The sequence below is a fragment of the Engraulis encrasicolus genome, chromosome 17 (genome assembly GCF_034702125.1).
Source record: "Engraulis encrasicolus isolate BLACKSEA-1 chromosome 17, IST_EnEncr_1.0, whole genome shotgun sequence".
In the NCBI taxonomy this organism is placed as follows: Eukaryota; Metazoa; Chordata; class Actinopteri; order Clupeiformes; family Engraulidae; genus Engraulis; species Engraulis encrasicolus.
In genome coordinates, this window is record NC_085873.1 from 6,501,856 (window position 1) to 6,510,349 (window position 8,494).

Here is an 8,494-nt window from a genome sequence, read left to right on the forward strand (position 1 = left end):
TTAGGAGTGTCGTCTGTTGCTTTGTCCTATTAGCTTGTAGGTTTCAGACTCTGGACCTGTGAGGCACCTGAATGGTATTCGGCGAAACTCTCCCAACCCCTGAGGGTAGTCCCCTGCACTTGGCAAACACATGAAGATTGCAATCTAACTTTCGCCCAGTAGAGAAGACACGTGTGTGTGTGTGTGTGTGTGTGTGTGTGTGTGTGTGTGTGTGTGTGTGTGTGTGTGTGTGTGTGTGTGTGTGTGTGTGTGTGTGTGTGTGTGTGTGTGTGTGTGTGTGTGCGTGCGTGTGTGTGTGTCTGTCTGTCTGTCTGTCTCGCTGTCTCGCTGTCTCACTGTCTGTGTCTGAAAATAGACTCACTTGAGAGATCTACAACAATAACCCAGTAGAGAGCCTAATGACATTGCATGCCTTGCAGGAGTCTTTCTGATAGCCTACCAATAGAGCGCAGTAGGCACTTGCCGCTTAGTCAGCAGTAAAGCAGGTATGTTGATTTCCTGGATTTATTTAAGCTTTCTAGCGACATAGAGACCTAATAAGCTTAATACAGTGAAGAATTCAGACCCATTCTTTGAAGTTGCCAGTTGCTATAGCCTACAGGAAAAAAAATATCATGCCTGCTGCACCATCAAAAAAAAATATATACCACATTATTCTAAGTGTACAGCATTGGTATAGTGCAAACCTGAAATGTGCACTTGTTCACTGTATGGTCAGTTATATGGCAAAACAATGTAGCCTAATTCATTGATTCTCTTGTCGAAAGAAACTGTGTGGAAACGGTGTGGATTCTTCCCCCCTGTCTCGGAAGAGATGAGTGTTCCCTAGCTTCTTGAAGGTTGAGAGGGACCCCTTTCTCGCTCCCTCCCCTCCTGCTTTCTTTTCTTTCCTTTTTCTTTTTTCTCTCTATCCCACCTTGTTCAGCAGACTAATCAGAAATTTTAATCTTAAGACTCTTATAGGGAATTGGATACGAAAACAAAAATGTCTGGAACATTTGCTTTGCAGGCCAGAGCAGTGCAGCCAGGCATGTTTTTTTTTTTTTTTGTGGTCCAGCCAGCATGGTTCATTTGAATGCATTCAAATGGGCTGCATTGTATCCAGTGGTGACACAATTGCACAGAGGGCCCCAGGGCAAAGGGTAAAGAGAGGAACCCCAACACCACCAATACTGGAGGGCCCTGGGCCCATGGCCAAAAGCCTTGCTTGCCCCTCCTATAGCTTTACCATCTGATGGTATCGCAGCCAGAAGTTGGAAACAAAAGTCACTGATTTCCCCCATACATGCAAAACCTGGAAGGTCAGTTGTTCCTGCTGACCTCTGAACAGTGTGAAACTGCCTGGTGATCCCTATCAGGGCTGGACTGATCATCTGGCGTAAAGGACACAAAGTCCTCGCTGGGCAGACAGTCCTCAAGGGCCACTGCTTTTGTTTTTGTTATTGTTGTTTGTTTTTATTTTTTCCCTTAGAGTCGCCACTACAATTTAGTGAAAGTGAAGTGACAGCCCACTGCAGGAAGTCCGACTCCCTGTCATTGTGTGACACAGCACTCCACAGTACACAGTGCTCCCTGCACACTGCACATTTATGCCTCACCCGTGCAAGGGAGCAGTGCAGCAGGACGGTTCCATGCTCAGGGTACCTCAGTCATGGCGGTAGATGGATGGAGGATGGGGGAGAGCACTGGTTAATTACTCCCCCCGCCAACTTGACGGATTGGGAGTCGAACCTGCAACCTTTGGTGCATCTTTAATATACAGACAGTGGACTGTCATATTATATACATGGTCTATACCAGTGGTTTTCAGCCTATGGGCCGGGGCCCACTGGTGGGCCTTGAAATCATTTTCCAAAAATAATAATCATATTTTGGTGTGTGTTGCTGTTGATTTATTTGAGTTTTATTCTTAATTGGGTCAGAGGTGGGCCCCGAACATTTTTCACAATTTCGAGTGGGCCCCAAGATGAAAAAGGTTGGGAACCCCTGGGCTATACATTTTTATTTTCTCCTGACTGCACGAAACTAGTTGCGCACAAATCAAACTCTGATTGTTGGAAACCGCTGTCAGTCAAAAAATGAGCTCACATTCCAGTTCCAGTGTCTTGCCCCTCCTCACAACACCGTATTGATAAACAAAAAAACACATCTGACTGTGGGAGTGGCTTGACTATGCCAGAAATGCCTGGGCCAATCTTTGGTCTCAGTCCAGCCCTGATCGCTATCTCAGCAGGGGTCTTATGCTTATACTGGAACAAGAAAGATAACATCATTTGTGTGTACACGTAGTTACAGATGATATCGTTTTGTGGTGGGCTTATATTACTTGTGATGTTACTTATGATACACTCACCTGTTTGTTTTTTGTTTTATTATTTTGTGTGACATCTTGTCCATGTGTGTGCGCGCACGTGTGTGTGTGTGTGTGTGTGTGTGTGTGTGTGTGTGTGTGTGTGTGTGTGTGTGTGTGTGTGTGTGTGTGTGTGTGTGTGTGTGTGTGTGTGTGTGTGTGTGTGTGTGTGTGTGTGTGTGTGTGTATGTGTGTGACAGCTCCATGCATGTTGCATTCGCCTTGTTTCCCAGTGCTATGATGTCATCATTCCAATCAGCAGAAGCAATTGGGGGAGTGCTCTAATGAGATGCATCCGTGACACCAGTCAAGTTAAAAGGATCCACAATCCTCCTGCTTCCTCTCGGTGTCTTTATGTATTATGATTTGGACTTGATATAGGCCTATTGTGATGCGTGTGTGTGCGTGTGCGTGTGCGTGTGTGTGTGTGTGTGTGTGTGTGTGTGTGTGTGTGTGTGTGTGTGTGTGTGTGTGTGTGTGCATGCATGTAAAAAACTCTTTCTTCAGAGTGTTTATTGTAAGCTTGTTGTGGACCAATGACCAAGTCTTAATCTGTTAATGGTAGTTACGTAGTTGAGGTTTTTCAGTAAGCGGTAAGTTGGGTCGCCTGCATGCGATCCCACCTGAGAGAGAGAGAGAGAGAGACAGAGAGAAAGGCTACCACAGGTGGGTGGGAACTATAGCCACATCATAAGGTTTGTCCCTGTATCCTGATGGCTAGGGATGGCCGTCTGCAGTGTCATCTGTGTTTGTAGTACTGTACAGTAGAACTGCGGTGGCATCTATAGCCCTTTGTTTGAACATACTCTCCCCCCACCACTCCACTCACACACAGAATCTCTCTCTCTCTCTCTCTCTCTCTCTCTCTCTCTCTCTCTCTCTCTCTCTCTCTCTCTCTCTCTCTCTCTGTCTCTCTCTCTCTCTCTCTCTCATACACTTGTTTGAATAAACGCACACATCCCTACATGCCCTCACTCACTAACTCACTCCTTGCACGATCTTTGAGTTTTTCACACATCTCTACTGGCAGGTGCATTGGAATGAACTCAGTACTGATCAAAATACCTCCTGCCTTATGATCATAGTTTCGATTTTATAATCATAGTTTTGCCTATTCAAAGCATACATTCCAGTGGATGCCATATTGCACCTTAGAAGGTAGGATACATGACTTAAAAGAGAAACTTTTAAGAGTAAATGTTCCACAAAAGATTATCCTGGTCCAGAATTTGAACCCACTTATGATGATTCCTCCATTTTGCCAAGCTAGATTGCCTGGCAGAGACTCAAGAGTCAGAGTTTAATAGCTTTCCCCTTTCATAACATCGGGAATTCCCATGCAGCGAAAGAGAAAATTCATGTCTGACATTGACCCGCACTCAATGCACTTACATGTGTAAACAACACAGGACTCGGGCTTGACTTGAGCCCACGTTGCCCATGTCGGACTCGCTCATGACTTACAGAGGTTAAGATATCTCTGTGTCTGCCTGCATAAATGTTAAATAAACATTAGCGGTTATGGAGCTAAGAACAGTCTGTCTGGGAAAGTCAGCTCTCTGCCCTCCCCTCCTTTGGCCACACACACACACACACAAACACACACACTCTGTCTCTCTCTTACACACACACGCACACACGTACACAAGCATGCACGCACGCACGCGCGCGCACACACTCACACACACACACACACACACACACACACACACACACACACACACACACACACACACACACACACACACACACACACACACACACAGTGTCTCTCTGTCTCTGTCTCTGTCTCTGTCTCTGTCTCTGTCTCTGTCTCTGTCTCTCTCTTACACATGCACGCATGTATGCACATGTGCACGCACACACACACACACAGACGCACTGTCTCTGTCTGTCTTAGTCTGTCTCTGTCTCTCTCTTACACACATGCACGCACGCACACACACACTGTCTCTCTCTGTTTCTGTCTATGTCTCTCTCTCTCTCCCTCTCTCCTACACACACATACGCACACACACACACACACACACACACACACACACTGCCTCTCCTCCCCTGCCCCTGCTGATCACATGGCTCTGTAATGTTACTCCGGTTGCAAAGGGGGCCGGCCGTCACACTTGCTCGGGATTTACACAGTGTGTGTCTGCCACTGTCACACTGCTTCTGGCCTGAGTGAGTGCTGTGTGTGTGTGTAAGCCTGTGTGTGTGCGTGTGCATGTGTGGCAGAGAGAGAGAGGAAGAGGATATACGAGAGAGAGAGAGAGAGAGAGAGAGAGAGAGAGAGAGAGAGAGAGAGAGAGAGAGAGAGAGAGAGAGAGAAAGTGAGAACAAGAGATGCACCTGTGCCTTTGCACCTTACAACTCCAGTAGCCATAGTGAGGGAGGAAGGGAGAGGCTTAGGCACACACACAACAGCACATACCCCGTACACAGTAGAACAGTTAGAAAGGGACGCGCAGAGTAAACCGCATCCACCAAGCAACATGATTTGCAACAGACACAGGCACCTGTTGAGTTGTATAGACGGCTGACACCTGACATTGCTGGGACACCCCTGGGACGCTGCTACATCTGAGGAGGGGACACGGAGCGTAGCCGGACAGCAGAACTTCCTATTCATTATTCAGGTGAGATCTAACGTATGGTTTCTGTTCTGGTCAGGTTACTGTTACAGTGACTCTCTCGTGGAAACATCAGGGGATTCCCAACTAGCTGTCAGGAACTACGTACTGACCGCCTGCCATACCTACAACTAAATGTAAAGACATAAAGATGTAACTTATACCTTACACAAAACTATCTCGGTCAGCGGTTTTGTACCTAAAAGGTAACAGGACAGCGTACTGACCTCCTGCCATGTACATATACAACTATGTGACATAAAGATGTAACTTACCTTTAGGTAAAAAACAATCTTGGTCAGCGTTTTTGTACCTAAAAGGTAAGAGGACAGTTCCTTTATGATACATTAGAAGGCATATCATGTTTTAAAGCTGTTCCATAGAGGAGGATTGCCCTGGTGACAAGTAACTGTACCCACTTCACAGTACTTCCACATAGAGTATGCAGGATCTTCTGACTTTGTGGAATACATCTATAGGAAGTGTTGCATTGTACTGATCGTGTTCCTTGTGAAATTATAGAAGTGGTGCTGATGAAATTACTTTTACTTAACTGAAGATCTTTCAGAACATTAACCAAATTCTTTCAGAACAAAGAAAACAACATGTGTCGAGAACAGTTTATCTAAACCAAATTTTCAGAATGGGTTTTAAAGTAAACTTGATTTTATGAGTGAACACTAGTAATGACGCTTTAATATTTGAATAGCATGAATCGCAAAAAGGGTGTGTAGAAGTATAATTTTATATTTAAGCTATCACCTTTCCCTGGGATATGACATAAGACTGTAAAACATTTTTTTTACTCTGCAATTCCTGGATAGATTAGCTTGTTTTGGATTAATACGCTTGGTTTGGCTTTACATAATTACTACGATGACCTCGTGTTTGATCCCAGATTGTGACAAAGTAGGGAAACCCTGTTATAACGGATCAGAGTTAATGAGTAGGCTATGTACTTAAGTAGGTAATTAAGAAAGTAAGTTAAGTAAGTGTAAACCTGGGTACAATGGGACAGTTGTACAGAGCTGATTGGGACCAAGAAAACATTTTTGGCATAAATTGGCCACTCACACATACAAGATGTTTTCGCACAACATCCTCCTGTTTGACCAATCAATCAATTGCCTAAGATGGACCACTGGGTCACCCCATCTACACTGTGGGCCAGTCCCTAAAAAAATAATAATAAACAAACAAACAATTAACAATAGGGCCTATCGGACCCTGCAGTTCAGTATTCTCTTTGCTGGTTGCCACCTTGTCTGACAAAAAAAACTATGTTTTTCCAAACCAGTTCACTTTTTCTCGTAAACAATGGCACTCTTCATTTGGTGTCCAGGGCAAATGTAAGCCTATATTTTACCTGGGACAGACCATTAAAAACTTGGACAATCAGGTAAAACCGAGGCAGGTGGCAACACTATTTGTTCCTTTGTCACACAGGTGTCATGTCAATATGAGGTACTCGGAGCACCCAAGGCATTACAATAGCCGCTGAATGGGATTGAGGTTAGGACTGGGTTCGAGTTTAGGCTATGTTAAGGACCACCACATCTCATCTTGAAGCAGCCCATAGTAACAGAACACCTCAATGGACATTACATTACATTACGTTTACAGTAGCTCATGCTTTTATCCAAAGCAACTTAGTTATTTACAGAGTATTGGTTACAGTCCCTGGAGCAGTAGGGGTTAGGTGCCTTGCTCAAGGACACCTCAGCCATGGAGTGTAGTGGAAGGGTGGGATACTGGGATTCGAACCTGCAACCCTGTGATCTGAAGCCCATGTACCTTAACCACTATAGGCAAAGTCTGCAATGGACAGTTTGACATGTTCACCCTGCAGCTTTGTGTAGCAGGTCACGTTTTCTAATTGATTTTGCATAGCCTATATGTGAATAATTAGCCTATACTTTTTGTAATTGAATTAACCTCTATGGTTAAATTACAATAGAGCTCTTGAAGTTCTCGAAGGTAAGGTAACTGGAGAACAACCTGGCTAAGGCCCAAACATCTTGTCCATGTGTGTGCGCGCACGTGTGTGTGTGTGTGTGTGTGTGTGCGTGCGTGCGTGCGTGCGTGCGTGCGTGCGTGCGTGTGTGTCTGTGTGTGTGTGTGTGTGTGTGTGTGTGTGTGTGTGTGTGTGTGTGTGTGTGTGTGTGTGTGTGTGTGTGTGTGTGTGTGTGTGTGTGTGTGTGTGTGTGTGTGTGTGTCCCCTTCAGTCTAACCTTGGGGCCACCTTCCTCCGCCTTGGTCAAACATTGTATCGCAGAAAGCTTTTTGAACTTGGTTAGTGATTACTGCTTGTTTCTTTTTGTTCCCTCTCTTCTTCTTCTTCGCCCCCACACAGTCAGTGTAGTGTAGCTTCCTTGTGATCTTTCAGGCACTTTTGCTTGCTCACCCAGACAAAACGCATGCAGAACGAGGAGGTAAATGATTAAGCATCGGCAGGAAAGGGCTGTTTCGACACAACTTTTTATTTTCTTAGCTTTGCCAAGATTTTGAAACGGAAACAAACATGACCCTCCTTAGGTGCTACACAGTAAGCTTTGAAGTGAGATATGGCCGTGGTGCAACTGGCATCAGCGTTGAGCTACAGCAAAGGCCGACATCAAAGGATGTGTGTCCAGTGCTCCTACTACTGTGTTGGCGTTAATTCATCAAAACATGTTCACAACGCTCAATGATCAATCACTGCTCATCAGGGGAAGGAAATTGACCTTGTAAAAATTCTGAAACTTCTTCCAGCTAATGACAAATAGGCCTAGATGATTAAATTTCTCTGCCCTCAATTGTAAACTAATGTTTGTGTCCAAAACTGATATGGCGCTTTCATGTTCTATAGGCTACATATCGCTAAGTATAGGTCCTACTGTAAGTCATGAGATTTTTATTCAAGTTCTGGTTCAGCTTTGCTACGAGAGTGATCAGGTCTCAATAGGGATACAGTAGAGTTGGTGTCTGTTGAGTCAGCTGAGGACTAAACCCAGTGGTCCCCAAACTGGGGGTTGAGGACTCCTATAGGGGTTGTGGAGGTACTACAGGGGGGCCGCTGAGCATAAAGGCCTGAGGCCTGAGGCATGAACATGCTAGCCTGATTATCATCGACTTTCAGATCTCTTCGAGACTTGGTCTGACCAAGAGCATGACAATTAACATTTCCCAAACTGTGTGGTTGACCCACCTCCCTTGGAGTTCCTGTTTTTTCGGGAGCTCAGAATCATGTTTGTATTATCCTTGGCCTGACTAGAAGCAACGCTGAAGGTGTGGCGTCACTAGGAGGGCACAGCCTGGCTATGAGCACGCCAGCCAGTTCTAGATTTAGGTACGGGCATTACTTGCACGGATCTGATGGCCTAAATGCACCTCTTGTGATATCCAGTTCCAGTCCAGTCACAACCTGGTCCACTTAAGCATAGCTGTGGCTTCAGTGTGGTAATTATGACATAAGAGAAGTCGAGAGGATTAGTATTAAGTATTAGTATTATTGTGTTTTGGATTATGCAGTTTGTTTCAT

The 8,494-nt window shown here is 45.1% G+C and overlaps 1 protein-coding gene across 2 annotated transcripts in view; it reads left to right on the top strand.

The window, feature by feature from the left end:
• The first annotated feature begins 4,539 nt into the window (after window positions 1–4,539).
• The window catches only part of prr15lb (proline rich 15 like b), a 10,175-nt gene continuing 6,220 nt past the window's right edge, over window positions 4,540–8,494 (top strand). The window contains exons 1-2 of one of the 2 annotated variants that reach the window (XM_063221105.1): window positions 4,540–4,980; window positions 7,200–7,266. The gene's annotated coding sequence lies outside the window, so the exon portion shown is untranslated. The remainder of the gene's footprint in view (window positions 4,981–7,199; window positions 7,267–8,494) is intronic. The other variant, XM_063221104.1, reaches the window with a different exon arrangement.